At 40.7% G+C, this 26,011-nt stretch overlaps 1 protein-coding gene across 2 annotated transcripts in view; it reads left to right on the forward strand.

Annotated features, from left to right (window-relative positions):
* LHFPL6 (LHFPL tetraspan subfamily member 6) overlaps window positions 1-26,011 on the forward strand; it is a 234,106-nt gene that overhangs the window by 125,636 nt on the left and 82,459 nt on the right. The window lies entirely within an intron of this gene.

Below are 26,011 nucleotides of genomic sequence, written 5' to 3' on the forward strand. Positions count from 1 at the left end.
AAATGCTATATCCCAAAAGGCTTACTATTTCCAATGGAAAGAGACTCTTGCTTTCATCCTTTAAAAGATTTCATATTGAAGGATAGAACAGTCAGTAGGTGCTTCTTAAAAATGATGAAAGTGACCGATGAATTAGCTGTCTCCAAGCCAGTCCAACCCTGAGTAGAATGGAACCCCTCAAGGCACTCGTGTCCTAAGTAGCTGGCATAACATATGCTCTCAATATTTGTTGAAAGGGAACACAAGAAGGGAAGGAAAAGAGAAAGAAAAAAGCCACCAGGCAAGGATTGAGGGAAGGAAGGATTAAAGAAAGAAGGCTTCCCTGGCGGCTCAGTGGTAAAGAACCTACCTGCCATTGCAGGGGACGCAGGTTGGGCAGATCCCCTGGAGAAGGAAGGCAAGCCATTCAAATATTCTTGTCTGGAAAATCTCAGGGACAGAGAAGCCTGGCAAGCTACAGTGCATGGGGTCACTCAGAGCTGGATACAAGCAACTGAACAAAGGAACAACGAAGAAGAGTCAAATAAGCGAAACTGCAAGAGAGGTTGCTTTGTTAAAATACAGCCACACGGGGGACTTCCCTGGCAGTCCAGTAGTTAAGACTCCACGGTCCCAGTGAGTGGGCCATGGGTTCGATCCCTGGTCAGGGGGCTAATAAGATCCCACATGCCACATGGTATGGCCAAAAATTTTTTTTAAATAAAAATGTAAGAATAAAAAAGCTGTGTGTTAAAAAATACGTATACTCTACACACAGAAAAATTAAGCGACATGTTGGGCTTCCCTTATGGCACAGCTGGTAAAGAATCTGCCTGCAATGTGGGAGATCTGGGTTCAGTCTCTGGGTTGGGAAGATCCCCTGGAGAAGGGAAAGGCTACCCACTCTAGGGTCTGGCCGGAGAATTCCATGGACTGTAGAGTCCGTGAGATTGCAAAGAGTCGGACACGACTGAGAGACTTCCAGTCACTTCACTTCCAACTCACACAATTGCTGAGAATCCTGGATCCAGAATACATGTCTGTCTTTATACTATACCTTCCTCTTGTCCTTCTGCTTCAGAGTGGGAAATCGCCTCCTAAACACATTGAAATCTTTGAAAAGAATTATTAAAAAATAATGTGTAAATTAAAATGTCCTTGGAAGAGAAACCTTGCCTGACCTGATTTAAGTTTAAGGGAGCCAAATAAGATTTTGAAAGGCCCTAGGAAGGTTCCATTTCATAAAAGAGGGGGGAAGATTATGTGAGAAGCATCTGGAAAGCAATTCTTTCAGTTATTTCCATAATATGCCTCCTGTCTCCCATTCCTGTCCAAAGCTGCTCTGCTTAATGCTCCTTCACTCTATGTTTCTCCTTCCTTGTGGGTGTTTCCATATTTTTCTTCTCTCTTGACTCATTCTAGGTGGTTCCCAACTCTGCTTGCTTTCGTTTGCTTTGACGCCTGTTCTTATTTTTCTCTGTCTGTTTCCTTTGACATCCTCCAGCTCTTCCTCTGCTTCTTCCCTTCCCCTCTTTCTTCTGGTGCTTTTTCCTGGGTTGTTTCCCAGCTGTTCTTTCTCCAGGTTGGCACTGAGCTCTCCTCTCCATCCTCTCCCCAGCTCACTCTTTCCTCCTCAGTTCTCCAGGGTGTGCTGCGGCAGACCGTCTTTGGACATCTGTCACAGGACTGAGCTGTCTCTCCATTATGTAATTTAATGTCCCCAGAAACAGCAGTTATTTCTTGTTTTTTCCCCCCACTGAACATTTTTTTTCCTATAAAACAAAATGCTCCTGGGTCGTATTCATAGTGTTGGAAAGTAGTTTGCTTGCGCTGGACTCATTTTACGATCTGGATTCTCGATCAGCTGGAAATCTTAACCTCGCTGTGTTCTCCTGTGGTAGTTTCCCCTGGGACTTGGTCAGTTTCTTTACCAAAAGGCAGTGGATAAAGAAAACCATTTATATCATTTTCAATTTTAGTTTTTTTAAGTCTTTATTGAGTTTGTTACAATATTGCTTCTGTTTTATATTTTGGTTTTCTGGCCACCAGTCATGTGGGGGTGTTAGCTCGTCAACCAGGGATTGAATTTGCAACCCCTGCACTGGAAGGTGGTCTTAACCCCTGGACCGCCAGGGAGGTCCCCAGTTTATATGTCAATGTGTTTCGTACGATCAAATCCACCCATTTTGAGGGTCATGGCTTGTTGAATTTTGGTAACGCACACAAATGTTTACCACCACCACTGTCAAAATACAAAGCCCCTCACCCTAAAAAAGTTCCTTTATGTCCCTTTATAGTTGGCTTTCACCCTTGACTCCTGATTAAATTGTTGCTGTGGTTTTGCCTTTGTACAGACTGAAGTTTCACTTGTCTTGGATCAGTTTCTGGGGATGGACTTTCTGGATCATATGGCAAGCATATCTTCAGTTTTATAAGATATTGCCATACTGTTTTTCAAAGCGTTGGTACCATTTTTCATTCTCACCAGCAATGTGTATGAATTCCACCTGCTCTGCGTCCTTTCCAGCACTTGATATTATTCATCTTTTTAATTACACGCTAGTAGGTGGGTAATCATATCTCATTGTGGCTTCATTTACATTTCCCAAGGAGATCCAACCAGTCCATTCTGAAGGAGATCAGCCCTGGGATTTCTTTGGAAGGAATGATGCTAAAGCTGAAACTCCAGTACTTTGGCCACCTCATGCGAAGAGTTGACTCATTGGAAAAGAATCTGATGCTGGGAGGGATTGGGGGCAGGAGGAGAAGGGACGACAGAGAATGAGATGGCTGGATGGCATCACTGACTCGATGGACGTGAGTCTGAGTGAACTCCAGGAGTTGGTAATGGACAGGGAGGCCTGGCGTGCTGCAATTCATGGGGTCGCAAAGAGTTGGACATGACTGAGCAACTGATCTGATCTGATCTGAATGACTAGTGATGTGAAAAATATTTTCATGTACTTATTGCCCACTTATGTATATTTTTTTGTGATGTGTCTACTCAAATATTTTGCTCATTTTTAGTTGGATTGGTCATCTTCTTGAATTGTAAGATTTCTTTATATATTCTGGATAGAAGCTTTTTTCTAGGATATTTGTTTGCAAACATGTTCCCCCAGTCTGTTGCTAGTATTTTTTCTTAACTGTATCTTTCAAATAATATAGTTTCAGCCTTGCTTAAGTTCATTTTTGCAATTTTTCCTTCAATTATTTGTGCATAATAAATCTTTGCTTTAGAAATCTGTACCTAACCCGGTGATACAATTTTTTTTTGTTATTTTTTTTCCCTAAAATTTTGGTTCTTATAGTTAAGTCCATGTACAATTTTAACTTTTCCAAAGACTAGAGAAAACAAAGACCCTGATGGTGGGAATAACTGAAGGCAAAAGGAGAAGGCTGCCTTCAGAGATTAAGACAGTTAGATAGCATCACCAACTCAATCAACACGAATTTGAGTGAACTTCAGGAGATAGTATTGAAGAAGGAAATGGCAACCCACTCCAGTGTTCTTGCCTGGAGAATCCCAGGGACGGGGGAGCCTGGTGGGCTGTCGTCTCTCGGGTTGCACAGAATTGGACACGGCTGAAGCGACTTAGCAGCAGCAGGAGATAGTGAAGGACAGGGAAGCCTGGTGTGCTGCAGTCCATAGGTTCCCAGAGAGTCAGACATGACTTAGTGACTGAAAAACAACAACAATTTTGAATTAATTTTTGAGTGTTATATGAGGTTAAGAATCAAGGTTCTTTTGTTTCTTTTCCAACAGATACCCAGTTGATACAGCTCCATAGTTGAAAAGTCTCTTTTCCCCCTCCACATTACCTTTGTGAATTACATTAACTGCCTTGCATTCATGGGTCATGATATGCTGTCCTAATTATGTATTTTTAGATTAAATTTTTAAATATTTTGTTAAGAAACTTTTTGCCTTTGGTCTTTGAGTCTGTTGGTCTATAATTTTCTTGTAATTTTTTTTTTGGCATCAGGATATGTTAGTACTTCTTATAAGATGAGTTGGGATATGTTTGCTCTTCCTCTTTTTCTGGGGGTGTTGGTGGGGTTGGCATTATTTTATTTGTTTTCAAAATGCAGAGGTAAACCTAGAGAGAATGATATGTTAGATATCCCTCCCTCAGCTCTTTACATCTCTGGGCTCGTTCTGGAATCTTAGATCAAATAGTATCATGTAGGGGAATATGCTGATCCTTTGGTCTTCCCAATTTATCAAAAATCGAAATGTGTATTTTTGCACTCCAAGTTCAACTTCTTATAGATATGGGAGTGAAGCCAAATCCTCGAGTGGTAGTTTTCTAAATAGCCCTCTGAAGTTTGAAAGGGTTAATTTACCTCCAAAAGGGCTTACTTTTCTGCCACTCCAAAAGTTTCCCACAGGAAGACTGGGCTCAGGCTGGATAATACAAACTTTAAAAGAAACTGACACTTGTCTAGCTGTGAGTCCACATCTGTTAGCAGTGGCTTCTGCCTGCAAGAAACTTGTGTCCTCCTTGTGTTCTCTGATAGATTGTTCTTTTTAACTTGTTAACCATGCTGAGTAACGCAGTCCAGTTTTTACCACATGCAGCCTCGGCAATCAAAGCTCTAAAAATCAACAACCAATTACCACGAGTGTGTCTGTGTCTTTCCTAGTGTCTAGAAGATGATGGCTTTTACCCTGTCACTGTTTTTTAGGGGTGTGAAGGTGTGCACACATAATGCCGTGGTTCCTCAGAAATACAGTCAAATGTCTATGATTATTTTGTTCTTCGTATGTGTGTTGTTCATTTAAGCAGCCACATTGGTCGTGCGATTTTAATGTGGTTAGGGAGAAAAAAAAAAAAACCACTTCTTTCTTTCTGCTCTCTCACATGGTAACCTTATTTGCCGCTGATGACTAGAGCAGACGAAGTAAACGCTTCGTAACATTTGATAAATGCATTACATCTTCCATAAGCAGTACGAGAGACTTGAAGGCCTTGTTCCCCAGTGAAATAAAGTCGGGTTATTGTTCTCATAAACCATTTCTCTTCCTTAGGCTTCTAAGCAGGAGTCACTGCTGCTGTGACTAGCCTGTCTGCTCTGTCTGGAACTAATGGAACTCTTGGAAGTTTTTAAAATAATGGTTATTATTTTTAACAAAATGGAAAATGGGCTTTGTCATCCAAATGATTTAATTAATTCCACAGTGAAAATATCAATGGTACATGTCAACAAAGGGACGCTTTTTCTTCTTCGATGAGAGCAGAGGATGCATTTATATACAGTTATTTGAGAACGTGCTGTGCAAATTTCAACTGCTCCATTTCCTGTGTTTTTCAATGAGTAATCCAAGCAGCTGCTGACCACCAGTTTGTAGTAGTTACAGGTGGAGAACTGGGTGTCTTCTTCCCTGGTGGCTCAGCGGTAAAGAGCCCGCCTGCAATGCTGGAGTAGGGGGGGTTGATCCCTGGGCTGGGAAGATCTCCTGGAGAAGGAAATCACAACCCCCCTCCAGTATTCTTGCCTGGGAAAGCCCATGGACAGAGGAGCCTGGCGGGCTACAGTCCACGGAGTCCCAAAGTGTTGGATAGGACTGAGCATGCACCCACTTCCTGCTTAGTGAGTTTTTGTAAATGATTTAGATATTAAAAAAACTGCAAACTGCTTGACTTTTACTAACAGGATTTCCAAAATGACAACGTAAAGAAAAAACAGTGAAGGACACTCTCCAGTGAAACAATGATAACGTTTATTTTTCCAAATGAGTTAAAATGCCAGCGACTATATGCATCGTGACCTTTTGGATGTAAACAGTGCCTCTCCACGCTTTAAACAGTATCACTAGGAAGCCAAAGGGATGAATATGTATAATGATGAATTCACTCTATCAACAGAAAGCAGCTCTTGAAAGCATCAGTGTTAATCAGGTGCTAAAATGGAATTACAGAAAGAAGAATTTCAGTCTTAAACTTAAAGTGAACCCAACTCTTACCCAAGAACCCTGGGATTACAACTCTTAAGAACAGATTATAGGGAGTAGAATGAAGAGAGTCAGCAATCTAGAAGACCAAGTGGTGGTGGATTATATTTTAAAGTAAAACTATAGGTTTCAGGAACCTGCTTTCATTTTTCTGGGTTCTTACCTCGTCTTGCAAAGGTATAATTTACAAGAGTGGCTGATTCAAAGTTTATAGTTGTTTGAGATCCACTGTTGATTCAAGTTCTCAATTTTTTTTTAAATTATTTTTGGCTGTGCTGGGTCTTCGTTGCTGTGTGCAGGCTTTCTCCAGTTGAGGTTCAAGGGCAACTTATTGCAGTGGCTTCTCTTGTTATAGGACATGGGCTGTAGGGCGTGTGGGCTTCAGTAATTGCAGCTCCTGGGCTCTAGAGCACAGGCTCAGTGGTTGTGGCACACAGGCCTAGTTGCTCCATGGCATGTGGGATCTTCCAGACTAGGATTGAACCCTTCCCCTGCATTGGCACGCAGACTCCTAACCACTGGACTATCTGGGAAGCCCCATGTCAGTTCTTAATTGTCCACAGTCCCTGTGGGAAAACTGGGAAGGCCATTCAAAGCAGTGGAAACTGAGATGGACCATTCAAAGCAGTGGGTAATTCTAAAGTCCATTGCATTTGCCTGGTGGTGGTGGTTTAATCACTAAGTGTGTCCTTCTCTTGGACTGCATGGATTATAGCCCACCAGGATCCTCTGTCCATGAGATTCTCCAGGCAGGAATACTGGAGTGGGTTGCCATGAGGCTGTAGTAAAAGAGCTCAGACCTGCACATGTAGACTCAAAACCTCTGGGTCTGGTCTTGGCTTTGGCCTTCCCCTGATTCTCTCTGGTGGTTGATGGTCTAGTGTATTAAGAAGAAGGTTTGATTCTTATTTCCTTTAAATATGTCACACACATGTCTTGCTTGCTGAGGTCTTTCTCCAGTTATTGTGAAGATTTTCCATTAGTCCATCTGCCTTGCCTATCTATTGAGTTAACTTTGTGTGTCTATTTAAAATGTAAGCTCCTTAATACGGAAAGACTGGGTCTTTCCCTGGCATTTGTTTAGCAGAATACACAAGGTTGTATCTTTAAAATGTACTTGAATGTCTGTATCTGACTTGATTATTGTGTCAACATGGACTGTTGTTACAAAAGATTGTCTTGTCAGAGAAGCTGAGTGAAGTGTACATAGGAATTCTCTGTAGTATTTTGCAACTGTTTATGATTCAATGTAGTTCAAAATAGGAGTATATATTAAATATTTAAAAAAGAAATAATGAGTGAATCAGCAGCCTCCTTGGAGAAAGCAAAGAACTCACTTCAGATCAAATAGGTAGTATGAGGCTGAAGGAGAAACACTCCCTGACCAATGGTGGGCCTCGATTTTCATTTAGCTTCTTTGTGCATCAGGTTCGGAGAAGGCAATGGCACCCCACTCCAGTACTCTAGCCTGGAAAATCCCATGGATGGAGGAGCCTGGAAGGCTGCAGTCCATGGGGTCGCTGAGGGTCAGACACGACTGAGCAACTTCACTTTCACTTTTCACTTTCATGCATTGGAGAAGGGAAATGGCAACCCACTCCAGTGTTCTTGCCTGGAGAATCCCAGGGACGGGGGAGCCTGGTGGGCTGTCATCTCTGGGGTTGCACAGACACGACTGAAGTGACTTAGCAGCAGCAGCAGCAGCAGCAGTGCATCAGGTTGTACTTGCTTTGCCTTGCCAATGCCATGTCTTTTCATGAAAATTAAAATCATTATCATAAAGAATTTTTTAATTCAGCACTATAAAAAAATAATAAATAAAAGTTTTTATGTGCTTTTCAAGATAAAGGGTTCTATATTTTTAAATGAAAGGGCCTGCATGAGTTTAAATGCACAATCATGATATACTTCCAGACTTACAGTAAAAATACCGCAGAAGTCTGAAATTGATGTAGCTCAATCAATCTTACTTAATTAGCCCGATACTACTTTTTTACTGCACTCATAGGATAGGTTGCTTAGATATTTTATTTGAAGAAACCAGCTTTGTCTTAATCTATAACTTCAGCGTTAGCACTTAAATGTAGTTCTTCAAGTAGAGCTAGTGGAAAGGTATTATATTAGGAAGAAAGAATGACTTGACTCCCAGGGTAAAGCCCCCCAAAAAAAAATGAATGGCCTTCTGTGTTCCCGTTCCCAGTGTATGTAGGTGAGTTAAGACAGCAGGCTTCTCTTTTTCTGAAGAGCACATCTCGAAAAAAAAGCCCTTGAAAGGTCAGGATTCCAGGGAGACGCTTTGTTGCTGGCCTCTTTGCTTTCCCCAGGTGCCTTTGGCACGTGTACTTATTGCCCGTCTGCAGAGGAGCAGTAAGGTTACTTTCTCTGGGCGGAGGAAACTGGCGCAGATGGACAGAGCCAGAGGGTGGATTGGAACGACAGAGGAGAGGGCCAGCTGGACAGGGGTGGGCGTTATATAAGGTGAAAAAGAGTAGGAGGTCCTCTATTTTAATTGAATTGCTTTCCGTTTAGTAAAATCAATGGATGTCTCTGTTCTGTTTTGTTTTTTAACTTATCCTATAACTATTGTTGTTCAGTTGCCAAGTCATGTCTGACTCTTTGCAACCCCATGGACTGCAGCACACTAGGCTTCTCTCCATCTCCCAGAGTTTGCACAAGTTCATGGCCACTGCATCAGGGATGCCGTTCAACCATCTCATCCTCTGTCTCCCTCTTCTCCTTCTGCCTTCAGTCTTTCCCAGCATCATTATTCCTGCTGCTCTTCCATTCGCTGAATTACAGTCTTCAGCATCTTAACTCCATATTTGAAAGGAAGAGTTAAAGAGACTGCAGAGGATGGTCATGTATGGGTAGCATCCTGGTGGACCATTTCAAACCTCCGTGCAAAGTCTTCCTGTTGCCCCGCGCTCCAGCAGATGAGAGAGACAACTCTGGTGTTTATAAAGAAATGGAGGAGCATCTGCCTCATGCTTGGTTTTTGACTATTTTTAAGATTTTTGTTTTTTGCTCTGGATGTGAACCATTTTTTAAGTCTTTATTAAGTTTGTTACAACAGTATTGCTTCTGTCTTATGTTGTGGTTTTTTGGCCCCTCAGCATGTTCTTAGCTCCCCAACTAGGGATCAAACCCACACCTCCTGCTTTGGAAGGTGAAGTCTTAACCACTGGACTGTCAGGGAAGTCCTTCGGCTTTAGATTTGAAGACATTATTCTTCTGTTTGCAGTTGCAATGGCAACCCTCTCCCGTATTCTTGCCTGGAGAATCACATAGACAGAGGAGCCTGGCGAGCTACAGTCCATGGAATCAAAAAGAGTTGAATACGAGTTAGCACACACTAGAGCCCCCTTGCTTTTCTCTAAAAGGAAGCTTCTGTTTCTGAGTTTGACACTGCATATCAAAACCTGGGCTCACTGGCTTAGTATGTAAGAGTTTTTCTTGGAAGGACAAACATTTAAACTATCAGTTCGATTAGTACTCGATGATCTGGGTGACTGAAGATTGTTTTTCAGTGCAGCTCACTGTGTTGATTTTTTTCTGTGAAGCTCTGTCCGGATTAAACCTCAGGGATTCCTTGGATTGCTTCACTTCCTTCTGCAGCCTGGTGGGCAGTGGGACACACTGGTATAATTCATTGACCTCTTTTACACTCTGTTTTATAATCCTTTTTTTTTTTTTCACTTGATGTAGCCATACATAATGCATTTTCTATAGAAAGCTTTTGTTCCTTTATGATGCAGGGGTCCTCTTGGGGCTATATGGAGTCTATGTTCATTCAGTTCATGGCCCTGATCCAAAAATATTTCTTAAGCCCATGTATTCTCAAGAGAGCAAAACACACACACACACACACACACACACACACACACACACACACATTTCCTGTAGTGTTGTACTTCCGCTGTCTGTAGTTTTATTGCTGTGCTTTTGTAAGATTTTTTTTTTCACCCCAAAATGTAACAGGAATGTTTGAACATACTTGAATCTTTAGAAATGTTAGTGAAGGGTGTCACTTGATAAAGCTAAAGACAAACAGGGAAATTAAACCTGTTTCAGTTAACTCTATTTTATGAGACTAATCAGAGAATTTTAGCAGTAGAGACATGTGCTATTAATAATAGAACATGTAAAGAATCAAGCCACCATTATAGTAATATGCTTGATTGTAAAGAACTTTATGTACTTGTAAAATGTACTACTTTAATCTTCTGAATAATACACATTTAAGTACAGAACAATCTCATTTAATCCTCTACAAATAGTATCAGTGTTGGGTATAGTACCTTCTTTTCTGTCTCTGACTGCATTATATAATAGATTGAATGCAGGTTGTTTCTCAGAAACGATTATCAGTTGTTATAAATCGTGCTCTTCATAAATCAAAAAGCATCCACCCAACTTGCTGTGCTGCTGTGCTGTACTCAGTTACTTCTGACTCTTGGCGACCCCACGGACTGTAGCCCACCATGTGCCTCCATCCATGGGATTTTTCCAGGCCAGAATATTGGAGTGGATTGCCGTTTCCTACTCGTGGGGATCTTCTCAACCCAGGGATCGAACCCGTGTCTCTTGAGTTTTCTGCATTGGCAAGCAGATCTTTACCACTGTGCCGCCTGGGAAGCCCATGCACCCAGCTTGGAAAGGTGTTTATTCATAATAAAATCAGAATGCCATTTGATGTTTTTCTTTTTTCCATTGTTGGTCACCCAATATCTTAGTTGCTATAGTTTTCTTAGTTTTCTCTTTTTTTCCAGAAAGAATAATTTCTTCCATTGGCTCTGCAAACTATTTGTAACTACTCCTTTGACCCTTGATAAATAATAAGCAAATAAACAAAATGAAACTCATGACTGGGAGAAAAACCTTGCATTTTCCACTTCAGCCTTGGTGCAGATTTCCTGGGTGATCATAAGGCAACAACCGGTTACGTTCTGGGTGATAGAAATAAAATACTATCAGATATTAAATTAAACTCTTCGTGGTGAAACTGTGGTAGCTGAGGGTTCTAATATCTTGTCTTTCAATATTAACTTTCTTTTTTCATCATCCTGATTTCCATTAGACCATTAACCATATTTTCCATTCCAGGGGTCCCACTGTCCAATTACTGTGTGCTTATGGTGTTGCTTGTTTAGTCGCTAAGCCTGAAAGTCCGACTCTTTCGTTGTGTCTCTTTTGCTACCCCATGGACTGTAGCCCTCCGGGCTCCTCTGTCCATGGGATTTCCCGGGCAAGAATACTGGAGTGGTTTGCCACTTCCTTTTCCAGGGGATGAATCTCCCTGACTCAGGGATCGAACCCCCCTCTCCTGTGTTGCAAGCGGAGTCTTTACTGCTAAGCCACCAGGGACTGTGTGCTTATAATCTAATTTTATAATTCTCCTAAGTAAGCTATAACACGGAGAAGGTAAACACATCACAAAGTGGTCCATAGTGCCTTGAAGTGTATACTGTTTGCTACGGCCACGTGAAATTGCCAATGTTTGACTACTTTTCACCTACAAAAATGGCATTGACTTAGATCAGACTTACTTACCACTGTTCAGTCGTTCAAATCAAGAAAAAATCCACTTAGTGCTTCTGGGGCGAAGGTAACGGTCCTAATCCCCTGCATTAGCAAGGGGATTGTTAACCACTGGCCACCAGGCAGGTCCTAGTATGAACTTTTCTGAATGAATCATATATAAGAACGATCATAATTCTTCTGCTGTTGATATGATACAGTGATGCCAGCAGGACCTGTTGAGTTCTATTAGGTCTTGCTGCTGTCTCCTCAGAATATTGTGCTTTTTGTCAGTTTCATAGATTGTCTGTATTCTCTACTAGTCTGGCCATTATTTATCTGTGTTCTCATAAAACCCATACTAAGTCATAACCCCACTTACTTATGACTTCTAAGGTTCTTTGAACTTAGAAAACAAGTCACCAAGATTGTCATATTTTTAGGTCAGGTGTAAGAGCAAATAATCTGTAACATTGATGGGATAAGAGAGTCTCTCCTCTGACACACAGTTGAGAGTTTTATCACCTGAATTTTGTGATTTGATTAATTGCTTTTCAGTTATGTTCCAAATATGTGAGATTGCCAGCTAAATATTTGTGAATAAGAGAGATACCACAGTAAGGAAACAGGGATGATAAATCTGATAGTAAAATTATTCCATTTTAATTTGAAATTTCTCTTGTTTCTTTCAGCCCATTATCATTGGACTGTTACCATTTGTCTTGGGTGGACTTGGCAATTAAATCACAGATACAGTTACCATCACCTCGTTGACATAATCCCATTTAGATTTCAGTGTCATTTCTGATGGGCTCTGCAGGAATGAAAGCTTAGCTGCTTGGATACTTGGATCATTATATAGTTATATTCTCTTCTGAAAATAGTCTCCACCGTGTAAATGAAAGGTAGGACAATGTGCATTCATTTAGTCTCCTTTTAATTCTGAACCTTGGGTGAGTGAGTGACAACAGCTCAGTAGTGTCTGACTCTTTTTGACCCCATGGACTTTAAGTAGCCTGCCAGGTTCCTTGGTCAAGTGCATATTAAATTGTTCACATTCATGATAGTTTTTAAGTGGCAAAACTGTAAATTAACTTTCATAAATAATGTTGTAGGAAAATCATAGTGCTTCTGACCTTGAAAAGATGCTTTTCCTAGCAGCATTAATTTTCCATAATTCCTAATGCCATTTCCATTCATAGTCTTGACTGTGATAAATGGGGAAGTATTGATTATAGCTCTAGCCCTTTACCTAAGTAAAAAATTATTAACTTGTCTGATTTAGAATTAGGTGTTAGTTTCTTGGGTTTGCTATTAAAGTACATTTCAAACATATATAGGGTAATACATATTTAAATGTGACTGTCATGAAATATACTAAGGAATATCAGTGGTCATTCGGTGCAATTTCCAGTTGGGCCGGACTTCTGTTTCTGTGAGAAGTAGAGGTATCAAATGCCACTGAAAAGCTTCTCCCTCTGACTGTGAGATAAGTGGCACCTCTCTTGGCTCTATGATAGCTACAAACTTAGAAATAAGATTGCATTTTCGCATCCACATGGTTGAGACATTTTGGGGTAAAACAGCTTTGGGATCAGTGTCTCCCAGATCAGATGGTTCCTAACGCATCTGCTTATGTGGTTTTGCCAACTTCAGCTGGCCATGTTCCCCTCAAGCTCCTTTCATTGCAAATCTAATCCTATTAGTTCTCTTCCCTTAAAAAGAAACAGAATATTACTCTTCTTTTTTGTCCTGAAATAAACTCATTAAGGAATTTATGATAGCCTTCCAGTAAAGGATTTCTGTTCCAGGCAGTTTAAATATTTTCAAATGATCTTGTCGGATTAACATTAGGAAATTAGAATCCATCACCTTTCCGAATTTGGAGTTCTCTCATGAGTGATGGTTTGAAACAACAAAAATTCCATTAAAAAGAATTACAGCCATGTGATTTCTCTTAGTAGCACTTCTTCATATCTAAATCTAGAGCAGCCACCAGACATTATGACGTTTTTTTTTTTGTAACAGAAAGTTGTATGTCATTTACAGAAAATAAAAGTAGAGATGCTGGAACAAATGATGACTTTTTAGTGTCTGTAATGCCTGGTGTTCCTTTTCATAATTACAGAACTTATCCCATGTGCCAGATTCTTTAGCTAACACTGTTCCTGCCTCTTCTATTTCTCTGTACGTGTGTGCTAAATTGCCTCAGTGGTGTCCTATTCTTTGCGACCCCATGGACTGTAGCCTGCCAGGTTCCTCTGTCCATGGGATTTTCCACGCAAGAATACTGGAGTGGGTTGCCATTTCCTCCTCCAGGGGATCTTCCCAACCCAGGGATTGAACCCTCATCTCTCACATCTCCTGCATTAGCAGGTGGGTTCGTTAACTCTAGGGCTACCTGGGAAGCCCAAACACTTCTCTGTTTTACACCTTTCCTCATTTATCTATGCAGTGACCAAATGTGCACTCATAATGCAATACAGGCAAAGCTCCCACATGGAAGCACTGGAGCTCAGAATATTGTAGTATGATGTTTTAAGATCTAAAGCCAGCCCCTGAAAGCCTATTTAACTCAAAATATGCGCTGAATAACAGTTTTATCAAACTTAGTCTTCTTGGAGAACGTTGTTCCTATGAAAAGACAGACTTCTAAATTAAAGGCAGCCAACAAGTCTGTTCTCACTGAAATTCTGTAGCTTTGAGATCTGTGCCTTCCTACCACTCCTGAGATGTGGGAAAGACACCCAGACGTCTGGATGTGTGATTGCTGGGGCCTGGGACATGGCTGCAGTGGAGGAGATTAGGAGCTGGGAAGAAGGTGGTATGAGGAACTGCAGTGAAGATAAAGGGAAGGTGTCAAGGGGAGGGAGGAGGAATAGAAGAGCAGCCCAGATGAGTTCCCTTCTCCTTGTTTCTTCCTTCACCTTATCCTTTCTGTTCCTCCCTTTCCAGCCCTTTCAAAATTATCAAGAGTTCACAGGGCTTCCCTGGTGGCTCAGTGGTAAGGTATCTGCCTGCCAGTGCAGGAGACACAGGTTCGATCCCTAATTTGGAAGATACCACATGCCGAGGAGCAGCTAAGCCCGTGTGCCACACCTCCTGAGCCTGTGCTCTGAAGCCCGAGAGCTGCAATTACTGAGCCCAGGTATCACAGCTACTAAAGCTCGCGCACCCTAGAGCCTGTGCTCTGCAACAAGAGAAGTCACGCAGTGAGAAGCCAGTGCACCGCAACCATCGAGTAGTGCCTGCTCACTGCAACTAGAGAAAAGCCCTGCAGCAGTGAAGACCCAGCACAGCCAAAAATAAATAAGCAAAAAAACAGACATTTAAAAAAATGTTTTTAATAAAACATAAAAGACTTTACAGAAGGAGGAGACGGCAGTGGCTCCCATACTGTATCAGGTAGAGGCCACTGATACAAACCCTCTTCTTGTTTCCTTCTCTTTCCTTCTCTTGCTTTGCAGTAACCTAGCCCTTAAGTGACTTTAGCTCAAGTGAAAAGTGGTGGAGGCACCGAGTCTCCTGTGCACAGGCTCTGTGTGCTGGTGAAGAGGCCTGAAGCCCAGAAGCAACAGGGTGGGGAAGGGGAGGCCTTCTCAGGCTGCCTGCGTTTCCAGATCTTAGCAGTTGTGTGCCAAGTGTGATGCTGTTGCTTTTCATTTAGGACACACTGTCTTCCTTGGGCAGAGAAGGCAGTGGCAGCCCACTCCAGTACTCTTGCCTGGAAAATCCCATGGATGGAGGAGCCTGGAAGGCTGCAGTCCATGGGGTTGCTAAGAGTCGGATACGACTGAGCGCCTTCACTTTCACTTTTCACTTTCATGCATTGGAGAAGGAAATGGCAACCCACTCCAGTGTTCTTGCCTGGAGAATCCCAGGGACAGGGGAGCCTGGTGGGCTGCCATCTCTGGGGTCTCACAGAGTCAGACACGACTGAAGCAACTTAGCAGCAGCAGCAGCAGCAGCAGTCTTCCTTGGTATACTCCCAACTCAAGAATTTAAGGTCTGATTTTGCATCTGGGCCAGAGTAGGGGATTAATGAATTTGATGAAAACACTGATTTTTTTAAAAACTAGTTGTTAGGTGTATCATCTTCAAAACAAAACAACAGCAACAACAACAAAAACGTTAAAAATACGGTTATAATTTCCATTATAGTTTCATGTGTTTGGGCCACTCAGAAGGCCTGTAGTGTCCTCAGTGAGGGGACACAAAAAATCAGTGCATATTAACTCTGTATGCCTGGAAGGGTCAGCTCAGATTTGTGGTTTGAGAGGATTTGGGCCCTAATTTGTTCACTGAATAGCCTGTGGCTAATTAACTGAATTGCTTAGAAGTCAGCCCTCAGGAGCTTAGGGTCAAGTTTCCCTGTGGACCAGTTTCTCGTCTCTGTTTCATGGTCATTGATTACACTCTTAATCCCTATTCAGGTGACTTGCGAAGTCATGCTATTGATTACAGAGGATTGGGTATGAATGAATCAAAGCCAAGCCATTACCAGAGCAAAATTACTGAATAGAGTTGGCAGGTCAAAATGGTCCATGATCGATGTTTTGTGGCAGCCTGGATGGGAGAAGAGTTTGCAGAACAGATACATGCATGTGTGTATGGCTGAGTCCCTTCACTGTTCACCTGCAACCATCACAACATTGTTAATCTGCTATACCCCAATACAAATTAAAAAGTTAAAAAAACATGCTGCATGAGTTATGATAATGAAGTTGCTGTTGGACAAGACCTAGATTAAAATCCCGGCTTTGCCACTTTACTAGAGGACTTCGGGCAACATGTTCTCTCCCTTTAGTTACTTTGTCTGCAAAATGAGAATGAAGTCAGCTTCACAGGAAAGTTATGAGGATTATCAAGGTGCTACCTGTTATATATGGGATGGGATGTGGTCTTCGTTTACACTGGCCTTGCTCCCTGGGGGTACCCTTTCTTCCATATTCAGTGTCCCAGAGTCTCTTCCCACTCCTGCATGCTCTGCTGTTGAAGGTGATGTCTGTTCAGCCTCCATGCCCCACACTAGTCCATGCCACTTGCTGTCTGGAGCTATAGACCCAGGAGAGCTTGCTTGGGAGGGCAGTTTGCCCAATGATTGCATTTATTTAATAGTACATTTAAACGAAATGCTTCTGAGTGATGGGAATTATTCGGCACAGAGAGGACGGGAGTCTCCTAGAAATATACACAAAGATAAATAGGCTGTTCTGTTGTAGGAAATCATGTTGATGGGCTTAGCGTTGTATCTGAATCTTAATATTTCTTCCACTTTATCAGGGCCTTCCAGTTAGTTCTCATTCTCAAGTCATTTCAGAGTTTGTGTCCTGAGTAACTACCTGCTCATTTCCTGGTTTGCACATTTGTTCATCTCCTAGGAGAGGGTTGGAAATAATAGGGACCATAAAGAGGACTCAGCATACAAATTACAAGTAAGATCAATAAAACTAGGATCGAATGATGCTTTTTCATTCTCCTTCTAAGATTATTAGCTCTTTTTTTTTTTTGAGGAGAGAAAAATGCAAATGTGATGCTAATTATGAAGATCCATCTGTTATACTTACAGGACCAGAGAGTAAAGCCTAAATTTAAAGCTGTTCCGCAGTACTTTGCCATCTTTGAAGACCCATTTTGGAGAAGCTGTTTCCATCTCAAATGAGCTTTGATGTCCTCCAAAGTAGCAGGTCTTCTGGAAGGACTCTGAGCTGCCATTTGAAGAGACCAGGTTGTTCTAACTGCACTGCTTTTTGTTTGTTTTATTCTGCAGCAAATATGTGGATTGTACCAAATATGTGCTTACGGGGACGATTGAATAACTCTTTGGAAAGTTATGTAAGTTATGAAAAGCAAGTGTTAGGTAACTGCCAACCCCTGAGTACTTAGTCAGATTATTTGTCTCTTTTTATATCCCACCTGGAAGTGATTCCAAAGAGTACTTTAATGAAAGTTTGTTGAAATCTGCCCTGCCCACTAGGACTGGGCATTGTCCTGGTCATTTTGATATCTGGGTGGGTAATTAATCTGACCTCTTTCATCGTCTGTTTTTGTAATTTTTGAAATTGGAAATGTTACTTTCAATATATAATGTTATTTTACAAAGCCCTGAGTTACAGAACACCTTTGCTGCTGCTGCTGCTGCTAAGTAGCGTCAGTCATGTCTGACTCTGTGCGACTCCATAGACGGCAGCCCACCAGGCTCCCCTGTCCCTGGGATTCTCCAGGCAAGAACACTGGAGTGGGTTGCCATTTCCTTCTCCAATGCATGAAAGTGAAAAGTGAAAGTGAAGGCGCTCAGTCGTCTCTCACTCTTCGTGACCCCATGGACTGCAGTTTACCAGGCTCCTCCATCCATGGGATTCTCCAGGCAAGAGTACTGGAGTGGGTTTCACAGAACACCTCTGCTGCTGCTGCTAAGTCGCTTCATTTGTGTCTGACTCTGTGTGACCCCATAGACGGCAGCCCATCAGGATCCCCCATCCCTGGGATTCTCCAGGCAAGAACACTGGAGTGGGTTGCCATTTCCTTCTCCAATGCATGAAAGTGAAAAGTGGAAGTGAAGTCGCTCAGTTGTGTCTGACTTCGCAACCCCATGGACTGCAGCCTACCAGGCTCCTCCGCCCATGGAATTTTCCAGGCAAGAGTACTGGAGTGGCGTGCCATTGCCTTCTCCGACAGGACACCTCTAAATATTGTTAAACACCCAAATCCATTCCCTCAATTCATTTTCATTGCACAATATGAGATCATTAGGCCTGGAGATGGAGACTTGTCAGTTACTGAAGAAGTACTGGTGGAAGACAGTGGCAGGGCTCAGCTATTCAGACAAGGAGAGAAAGAGAGACCTAAAGGTCATGACTGAGGACAGAATTCCCTGGAATGACACCCCAAGTTGTCTTCCCAATAAAAGTCAAGTAAGGACTTTTCAGAAAGAGATTGTTGTTGGTCTTACCAGTGTGCAGCAAAGTCTAGGAGGGTGATGAGGCAAAAATTCACAATGCAAGAGAATAAATTACAAATAGAATTTCAGAACTTGAAGAAACTTCTGAGATTTTTAAGCCTAACCTTCCAATCGTTCAGATGGTAATGAATCTACCTGCAATGCAGAAGACCCAGGCTCAATCCCTGGGCCGGGAAGATCCCCAGGAGAAGGAAATGGCAACCCATTCCAGTATTCTTGCCTGGAGAATTCCATGGACAGAGGAGCCTGGCTACAGTCCACAGGGTCGCAAAGAGTCAGACACAACTGAGAGACTAACGCTGTTCTTCCCAGCAATGTTACACTTGCACCAAGAAGCTGAGATCAGGAAAGATAAAGGCACTGGGCAAAGACACCCGACTCGTGAGTGGTGGATCCCAGATCAGTTCTGTCTCCTGAGTCCCAGGCCGGGGCTTTTTCTAATTTATTGCCTTTGTAGCCAGTCAATGCCCACACAGACCTTGTAGCATTTCCAAAGTTTTCATTAAAGTGGTATATTATAGTCATGACTGACTCGCAGTGTTGTGTGGCAGACACCAGCCCAACATTGTAAGGCAATTATCCTCCAATTGAAAATTAAAAAAAAAAAATCCCATCAAACTTAAACAGCTGTCATACTTAAAAGGAATGCCTATGTACATTAATTGGACCTTTACAGGTATCTCCCAAAGTTTGCTTTTATTCCCAATGCATTAAAATATACCAAAAGATTTTTTAAAAGTAGTATTTTAAAACCATAAATGTGAACCTTTCCAGAAAGTTTCTCTCCACCTGGAGACTTTATGGGTTTTTTTTCTCATAAAATTATCCCAGGAGCTTCATATACTGTAGATAGAACTTATCATTTCTTAATATCCAGACATGTGTTTTCTGATAAGAAATAGAGAATTTGTGATATAAAATTTTAAATAATTTAACCGTACGCTTTTTGAAATACTTGAACTTTTCTGTATTGCTATTATTTTTTTCAAAGACTCAGTTTTCTCCCATAACCATGGAAGACTTTACTGGAAAAAGTCTTTATTTTTTTTCAGGAATCCTGAATTTGATAAATGAGAAAATTTAAGCAATCTGGTAAGAAGAGGATAATTTTTTCTACTATGTTAAAAACTTCAACTGGGAAAAAAATGCATAAAACAAAGTATCCTGGGTCTCCAAATTGCTATTTTATACATATTTTATATCCTTATGGCTGTGGTGGTCTCAGGTCATTTTTTTAGGCTCTTTTAACCTCCTGATTGAGAGCCTGATAACCAATAAATTTAATTAAGCAGCTATCAAGCACCAAGAAGGAGTGTAACTGAAGATTGTAAATAAAATGAAAGAGAGGGTCCGGGTATTTGCCCTCTCTTTTTGAAGAGTATATAGTGTACTCGGCAAAGCTCTGTTTTCAGTCAACTTGAAAGAAACTATGAAGTTGGCAAAATTTGCCTTCAGGCCTGTCCCCCTCCCTACCCATTACATCCACCTCTTCTTTATGAGATATGATACATCATTGCATAATCGGTCCAGATTGCTCTTTCTTAAATACTTCTTGACCATCTCGGCTACAGATTAAATGGTCTCTGTCCCTTTTAAGCCATCCTGCGACTTCAGTCTTGCAGGCTCTGTGTTTTAACTGATTTAATGTACATCTGTTTAAAGAGGTTGGACTAGAAAAGAAGGTCACTGTTACCCATTACGATGATGTCTAAGGAAAGCATGATAGTTAAATATAATAAAAACACAACAGCTAGCATTTTATGAGCACTTACCATCTACCAGAATTTGTCAGACTTTTTATATTATAATAGGAATGTCTCTGGTGGCTCAGATGGTAAAGAATTTGCCTGCCATGCAGGAGACCCAGGCTGGATCCCTGGGTCGAGAAGATCCCCTGGAGAAACAAATGGCAACCCACTCCAGTATCCTTGCCTGGAGAATTCCATGGAAAGAGGAGCCTGGCAGGCTACAGTCCATGGGGTTACAAAGAGTCGGGCATGGCTGAGTGAATAACATACACACAACACATTATGATGACTCTGGAAAGCTCCTCACTTTTGGATGAAGAAACTGAGATTTAGACACATGGAGGGATTCAGGACTGTGGGTTTCCTCCCAGTTCTGTTGGATCCCAGTGGCTGAACCACAGAGCCGTCAAGGGACCGAGTGTACCCAAAGCTTGGGTCGCTTTTCTCACCCCCTCCACCTCTGTTTGGATTGCAGCTCTGTTTCAAGGCTCTTGTTAGGTGTGCAATGGGATGCTAAAGAGAGAGTGAATGAGGGGGTGGCGTGTTCAATATCATTTGATGTGCCACCTGCGACAGGTATGATTGCATAAAGCATAGCGTCATCACTAGGCTTTATAACATTTATTTTTTTCCAAATTTTAAGCCCAATACATGTTAACATAAATAATTATACTTTCCCAAATAAAAAAATAGTTAAGCATGACATTGGTTTACATTTCTGTAAATTTCTTAAACATGTGGTTTAAAAGAAGACAAGTAAATTTCATATCTGTGCAGTCAATCTGTTGCAATATTTTGATTTGAGTAAGTTTATGAAGAAAATCTATGCTCACACAGATATGTGTTGTAAAAGGAAATTGTATTTTCAGATAATTATGGATATTCTCCTTTGAAGATACATCAAAACTTGACAAAGTTGGCTGAACTGAGGAATCCATCAACAACACTGTCAACCAACTTGACCTAATTGACATTTTCAGAACACTCAGCCCGACAGCAGCAGAATACACAAGTTTTTCAAGTGTAAAAGGAATGCTATCAAGATAGATCATCTTCCAAATTATAAAATGTGTCAATAAATTTTTAAAAGTTCAAGTCATACGATATATGTTGTTTGACCAGAATGGAATTAACTTAGAAATACATAATATAAACATATCTGAAAGTTAGCAATAATTTAGAAAGTAAAAAAGATGTTTCTAAATAACCCATGATTTGAGGAGAAATAAAGAGAGAAATTAGGAAGTATTTCAAACTGAATGAAAATAAAGACAAATATATAATAATTTGTGGAATGCTGCTAGCACATATTTAGAGGGAAACTTTCTCTAATAGAGTATTATTTTGTTAGAGTAGAAATGTCTCAAATCAATGACCCGTACTTCCATTTTAAAAGTAAAAAAAAAAAAAAGTAAATGAAATCGAAAGTAAAGAGAGGAGATAATAAATACAGAGTGGAAATCAATGAAATATAAAACAGACAAAACAATGACAAAATTGCAGAAATCTGAAGCTATTTCTTTGAGGAGATCAATAAAATTAATAAAGCTCTAGTCAGACTGATCAGAGGGAAAAAAGGAGAGAGGGCACTAATTACAAATATTAGGAATGAGAGAGGTGATATCTCTAAAGATTCTATGGGTATTGAAAGAATAATAAGGGAATATTATGAATTATTGCATGCCAATAAATTTGACAACTAAGATGAAATGGAAAATTCCTTCAAAAAACACAAACCAAAGGAGAAATAGTAAAGATGCTAGCCCTGTATCTATTTTTTAAATGAATTTGTAGACAAATACCTTCTCTGTAAGAAAACTCCCGGCCTAGTTGACATCTCTGGTGTATTCTACCAACTATTTAGAAATAATATTACTTCTACAAATCTCTTTCAGAAAATTGGAGACAATACTTCCCAGGAAGGAGTCTTACTATTAATAAAAGCTGGACTCCACTTAGCATGCATATTTTAAATATTTGGAATTTATTGTACATCGTTTATACTTACTAAATCTATCTAAAACAATTTAAGGGTACAAATCAAAACCGTAGAATTAGTAGTGAAAAAATGCTAAGATGGACTGCCCTGTTACTATTGAGAGTTCTGGGAAATATTCTAAACATGTTTGGTGCCCTCTCTCTAAACTTCATACTAATTTGTTGTAGACAAAAATGAGAGATGATAGCCACAAAGATTCCAGATTTCTGGAATTTACATTTCATACAGGATGTTTTCATCATTTTGAAAAATTATAATAATATTCTTTTAATTTTGTAAAAAAAATCCCTATACATTTTTAATTTATTTTTAAAAAGCTTTATTTACTTATTGGCTGTGGTGTGTCGTCATTATTGCACATGGGCTTTCTCTATTTGCAACAAGCAGGGCTGATTTTTCGTTGACATGCACGGGCTTCTCATTGCAGCGGCTTTTCCTGTTGTGGAGCATGGATTCTAGGTGCGCAGAGTTCAGTCAGTGCAGCATGTGAGCTCAGTAGTTGCGGCTGGAGGTCTCTAGAGCACTGGCTCTGTATTTGTGGTGCATGGACTTAGTTGCTCTGTTAGCATGTGCGATCTTCCCAGATCAGGGATTGAACCGGTATCCCTTGCATTGCAAGGTGGATTCTTAACCACTGGAGCACCAGGGAACCCCTCCTCCCATAATTTTAAATTGGATTTCATCTCACTGCCTGGCACATAAATTAATTTTTCTGGAGCTCCACTTTGCACTTTCCCTGACTCATGTGCCTTGCACTTTTCATTCCCACAATATGAATGTTTCCTACACAGCCCACATTATTATCATCAGAGTGAGGAGGCTGAGCTCATGGGGCAGTTGTTGACAGCTTTAGTTGGCAGTCTCTCTTTAACTACTTGGAGTTTCTCATTTTCACAACTTTCATTTATTTAAAAACTTTATTTCTCCGAATTGTGGGATTGAGTCTCTAAGACTGAAATCTGTTTCTAATTTTTACTGAATTTCCAAATCTAAGATCCAACTGTTTTTAAAAACCCTTTCATTTTATTATCTAATTTCACATAATTTTTATATATATTTTCACTTTAATGCTAGAGCCCCTTTAGGAACAACCATGATTTTATCTAGCTATTTTGTATATGTTCTTTAAAATACATGTGTATGTGTGAGTGTTTGTGTGAGTGTGTATAATATGTATTGGGTTGACCACAAAGTTCCTCAACATCTTACGGAAAAACCCAAAGGAACTTTATATATATTTGTATTTATACTGGCTTATGAGAACATACAAGAGAGTCAACATAAAGAAGATTTCACTTAATCCCTCCGTTGCCTTTACTATAGCTCATGCCACTGTCATCTTTGGATTTCTACCATAATTTCCTGGTTTGTTTTACCTGGTCCAGTTTCTCCCACTTCTAATTTGGTTCTCGTCAGAGTGAGCGTTCTGAAATATAATCATGTCACAATACTGCACAGACTCCTACAACTCTCCGTTGCTTTGGAAACAGTGCAAACGAATCAGCGTGACGTACAGAAGGTCCACTGTGCTGTGTTCCCACTTTATCTCATCTTTCTCTGGTCCCTTTCTCTTGCTTGACTCTTTCTCCATTGAAATTCTTTCTGGTCCTTTTTCACAGATACTCTTCCCTGTTTCTGGAATCACTCTTTCCCACCTCCTAATTCTCACTTATCTTTCGTGTCTCAGCTTAGACATTTCTTTTCCCCAGAAACTTTCTTTTCCCCAAGCTGAGTTTGATGCTTCTGCTTTGTGTATCTGGAAGCACCCTGCATTTTTCCTGTCAGAACCTTTGCTAGAGCCTTTCAAATTCTTTGTTAACTGTTTTTCCCACTACACCATAAGGTATGTGAGGATGGGGACTGTTGTCTGTCTTGATCGCCATTTTATCATCCAGGTCTGCCTAACATAGTATCTGGTTTATGATAGGAGCTGAATGACAAATGAGTTTCTTGAAAAAGGAAAAGCATACAAAGTAAGCTAAATGGATTTGTAATAATTTTAGAGCAAAAATTGAGGATTTTTTTTTCTATTCAGAATTAAAGATACTCAAGCCAAAACCAAAAAACAAAAGAGGGTGACACATACCTAAATAACAAGCAACTTAATTAGCTTGATGTGTTTCTTTCTTTCTTCTTTTTTGGCCATACCACTCAGCTTGTGGGATCTAGTTCCCCAACCAGGGATCAAACCCACGCCCTCAGCAGTGAAAACCAATCACTGGACCACCAGGGAAATCCCATGCTTGTTCATTTCTTGAGATAAGTAAATATTATTCTACTTGAGCCTTTTAAAATTAAGCCAACCTAATTTCACTTATATGAGATATCTAGATTAGTCAAATTCACAGGGCCAGATAGCAGAATACTGGTTACCAGGGGTGAGGAGACTAGGAGAATAGGGAGTTGTTTTTTAATGGGGATTTCAGTTTGGGATGAAGAAAAAGTCCTAGAGATGAATTCTGGCAATGATTGCACAATAATGTAGAAGTCCTTAATGCTGTACAGTCCGTATAACTTTGAATATTTCATTGCACTATGCTTCACATATTCCTGAAGCAAGACTTAAAGTCATTTAGCATATCGAAGCATTGTTAATATTCCAGCCAGGTACATTCGTGTGTAATGTCTGAGATAATCTTGGTACTGTAAGAGACCTGTGGAGAATTATACACATGAAGCATCCTTTGACTAGTTCTTGGCTCCAGTAAAAGCCACACAAATGAGACTCCCAACCTAAAATAAACTATGGAGGGAAAGGAACTGGAATGAGAGCTTTGGGCTTAAATAGTTTGTTTTTATAGGGAACTTGAGGCTGTCACCCACTGTATTTTCTTGAAATGAAATACACCAGCATCATTTTTTAAAAATTAAAAATAGTTTTTCCTGTGGTCATGTATGGATGTGAGAGTTGGACTGTGAAGAAAGCTGAGCGCCGAAGAATTGATGCTTTTGAACTGTGGTGTTGGAGAAGACTCTTGAGAGTCCCTTGGACTGCAAGGAGATCCAACCAGTCCATTCTGAAGGAGATCAGCCCTGGGATTTCTTTGGAAGGAATGATGCTAAAGCTGAAACTCCAGTACTTTGGCCACCTCATGCAAAGAGTTGACTCATTGGAAAAGACTCTGATGCTGGGAGGGATTGGGGGCAGGAGGAGAAGGGGATGACAGAGGATGAGATGGCTGGATGGCATCACTGACTCGATGGACATGAGTCTGAGTGAACTCCGGGAGTTGGTGATGGACAGGAAGGCCTGGTGTGCTGCGATTCATGAGGTGGCAAAGAGTCGGACATGACTGAGCGACTGAACTGAACTGAACTGAGTATTAACACATACCACATAGTCTGCTGATGTTTTTATGTAGATCGTGATAACAGTGTAACCTCTTTTATAACTTGCCTTTTCTTAGTACTTGCTCAGAAGTTATTGACTCTGACTCTGACATAATCTGCCAAATGGAACATGAGACAAAATTATCTCCTGAAGATTTCAGCAAAAGTAAATAAACCACAAAACATCCAAACCAACTGTCTGTGTTTACTTCTTTCTTTCCATTACGTGCAGGTCAAGTTTTAAGATAGCCAGTCTGCTTGGTTGTCATTCATGAGTAATCATAGTCCTCAGTTTGGTTTTTGTATGTGTGTATTTTGCCAGGGAGGGGAACAGAATCCAAATATGTTACATAAATAGCCTTGTTCATGTAGCTTGCCTTCAATTTCTAGCATTCTGAAGTCACTTTTCAACTCTTCTTCATCCTCCCAGCTCCAATGTCCGCGTATTGCACTGCTTTGCATAAACAGAAACAGATGATAGCTGTGAGTTTCCAAAATGGCCCCATTAATATCCCCATTGT

The sequence above is a fragment of the Bos indicus genome, chromosome 12, assembly GCF_029378745.1.
Source record: "Bos indicus isolate NIAB-ARS_2022 breed Sahiwal x Tharparkar chromosome 12, NIAB-ARS_B.indTharparkar_mat_pri_1.0, whole genome shotgun sequence".
NCBI classification, from domain to species: Eukaryota; Metazoa; Chordata; class Mammalia; order Artiodactyla; family Bovidae; genus Bos; species Bos indicus.